Below are 3,602 nucleotides of genomic sequence, written 5' to 3'. Positions count from 1 at the left end.
TTTTTTAATTTGATTTGGGCTGGCTCATTGAGCTTGACCAAAATAACCTACTATAGAGAGAGAGAGAGAGAAAGCCGGTAATTCTAATGATCAAATTTATTTGGATTAGGTTCAATTTAAACTGAACTTATTCGAATCGAGTTTGAAGTATGGTATTCTTTTAAAAAAACCTATATAATCAAGTCCGATCTTAACTTTTTTTTAGGTTGGCCTAAATTACTAACTCTACTCATTGCTACATGCATTGCACTGTGTATTCTTTATTCTTCAAGCACACTTAGCTTCTTCATTTCGGCAATAAATCTATCCTTTAGAGTTTGACTAAATATTAGATTGGAGTAGATGTCACATTGTCTGCTCATAGGTTCAAAGAAATTGTATTCTAATAATGCCGTGGATTTATTATCAAATGGAATATGTAAAAAAAAATGGAGTCTTTTTGAATATTTGGCCCTGCACATATGCATTCAAGTAGGTCAAAATGATCTTTTAATTAGTTTTGAATTTGATAACATAATTTTTTTCTTGAAATACTTTTCACTTTTTATTTCGTTCATGGCTTAATTTAATTTGAGTCCCATATTTTTTTGTCATAGTAAATTTTATTCTTGTAACTTTTATTTTTTTTTCCTAATTCGGTTGGCTGATCTTCCTCTTTGTTTTCATTTCTCAATTTTTTTTGGTAATTTTCTATAATCTAATTAGTAATTTCATTTTTTATGGACTAGTGATTTTATTTTAGTTTCTGATGGGAAGTAATTTTTATTTTAAGTTACCATCTAGCATGGGTCTCATTAATGGCAAAGAGCATAAAAATATGCAATAAACAATAACATTCTTACAAATTTTACCCACTGTGACTTACAGTTTAAAGCAAAAAAAACAAACCTAAATTAGTATGAAATAATGAGATTATCATTTACAGTAAAAATAAGTGAAAATTTTAAACTAAACAAATTTTTAGAAAAAGGATAATTAAAAATTACAAAAAAAATAGAACTACTCCCTCTAATCTTATTTATAATGTAGAGAGTGAATGATTTTTTTTCAGTCCAATTTATAAAAATATCATGACCTTTTGCCCTACAATTTTTTTCTTGTACTCCATTAAATGTTATTAAGTTTGAGAGAAATTATGTTATTAAAGTATTCTCTCCAAAACAACAATATAAGTCATTTTATAAAATGCTAGTTTTATTTAAAATATAGGGTATTGTGTATGTGTTTTTTTTAATTACACTTTTATTTTATTAAGTAATTATTAGTGTGTTTTAAATAAGTTAAATGTTACATTTGTTACACCCAAAAGACATGATTGGAAAGATATTAAAATTTTTAGAAAATCAAGATTTTAATATATACTTGTACACATTGAATCCATATTTAATACTTGTAGAGAATCTATTGCAACATTAAATAATGGATTATGATATACTTCTTCAACGTGTTTTGATTTAGCTTAGAGCGCAAGAATGTTGCAGTCAGCGTCGTCTTCAAACGAACGAGAGGTTCTTCTAATATACGACACTTACACGAAAACGCAACGCCGTCTTTTTCCTATTATTTTATTCGTTAAGCGACGGGTCAGGGTGGTCTGGCGATTTGGTCAATTCGCATTGACAATCTATGACGTGGAAATTTATTAGTGGTTGGAGGGTCGAGGGAAAAAGTAGTGAAATGATGACGAGCACAGGTGAGCAAATCCCATCATTAAGTGAATGTTTGAAGGTGCCAGCCGACACGTCTCGGTGAGCTTCTCAAAGAAGCCACGCAAACGAGAAGCAGCTTAACCAGGAAGCTTCTTAGTTTTTGTTTGGCTTTTGTATTTAGGAAAAATACAATTAAGGACCATAAAATTTTAAAATTTTAATTAAAGACCCCATTTCTTAATTGAAATAAAAAAAATATAGTTTGTCTTAAATGCTCCTAAGATTCACTAACGTGATATGAGATTCACTAACATCACTTAGATATTCGTTAACGTATATTGTGAAAGTGTAAAACTTTACTTGAGAATTGATTATTTAATAAAAGACGCTATTTAAAAATTCACTAATCTAATTTAAAAAAAATTTTAACGTATATTATGAAAATATTAAAATTTCACTTAAAAATTAATTGTTTAATAAAAAGTATCACTTGAAAATTTACCAACCAGACTTGAAAAAATTTGATATATTGTGAAAAAATAAAACTCCACTTGAAAATCAATTGTTTAACAAAAAGTGATTTGTCCAATTAAGATCCACTAACGTGACATGAGATTCACTAATGCCATTTAAAAATTCACTAATCCAACATGAAAAAATTGCTAACGCATATTGTAAAAACAATATAATTGGGTTTCTTTTTCAAGGACATTTAAGACAAACTATATTTTTTTTATCCCATGATCTTTAATTGTAATTTCAAAATTTTATGATCCTTAGTTAAAATTAATATCTTTAGAGGATCTTTAATTGCCATTTTTCCTTGTATTTATCTTTTGACGTATGCTCTCCCTTAACTATAATATATAGTTATTTTTTTTTGAAAAATAATATCTATTCTATATACAATACAAGACATTGGTAGTTACATCATAAATATAAAAGAGTTAGCCAAAATTTTAATCATTTAAAAATTTTATATCTTTTGATTATGTTCACATTAAATATCGTATATAAATGCCTTAATTAGGAGTGTTCATATTTGCCCCTGTCTTGATCAATCTCAGTTTCATTCCGATCATATCAAGTCGAGTCTATCTTGGCTCGAAAAACACAAGACGAGACATGTGATCACTATCAAGATATCCAATCTCGACTTGAATATATTATTATTTTTTGTTTTCTTTTAATAATATTTAATATTTTATTTATTCAATTAAAGTGAGAGTATCTATTTTTATTTATTTATTTTTCTTTTTTATATAACCATATACTCACTTAAGTTATGGAATTCGATGATTCTATTGTTGTTATATTACTTGTAGCTAGCCTAGTCATTTGTGGTTGTTATGAACTTAACTTTAACTTGTTGTTGTGATTGTGTTCTTTCATTTTAAATTAGCTCAATAATTAAATTTATATACTCATGTTGTTTCAGTTTTGGACTTAGCAAGTCATGTAATTTAATTAATAAATCCTATTACTTATATCTCTCTACTACATTTTGTATGTTTTATCAAGACATCCCGATCTTGAATAAGATGGGATTAGACACAGGACAAAATTCAATCTCATTCATTTTTTAGGACAGGCTATGAGACAAGGCTGTCTCGATCATATTTTGTCTCGTCTTCTAAATACCCCTAACCTTAATAATAACAATTGACATTTCAATGTACTATATTTTATACTAAACTGTAGAGTTTTTAGAAGATGTCATATATTGTGGTATAAAAAGAGTAGGTTTTTAGGCCACAAATTGAGAAATGGTTTTTTTCATAAATTATAAATAATTAAATATCTTTTATGCTTGTTACTTCCTTCAATTTTATATAAAAGTTACTTCTAATTACACCATTGAAATCAAACTAGATATAGTTAATTAAATTATCAATATTGTCCAAAGAAGAAAGAAACTTTTTCAATTTATCCTTAGCAAATGTATAATGGGAT

This window comes from Prosopis cineraria, unplaced genomic scaffold, assembly GCF_029017545.1.
Source record: "Prosopis cineraria cultivar Desert tree isolate PC_DT_omini unplaced genomic scaffold, ASM2901754v1 PC11, whole genome shotgun sequence".
NCBI classification, from domain to species: Eukaryota; Viridiplantae; Streptophyta; class Magnoliopsida; order Fabales; family Fabaceae; genus Prosopis; species Prosopis cineraria.
This window is presented reverse-complemented; position numbering follows the sequence as displayed.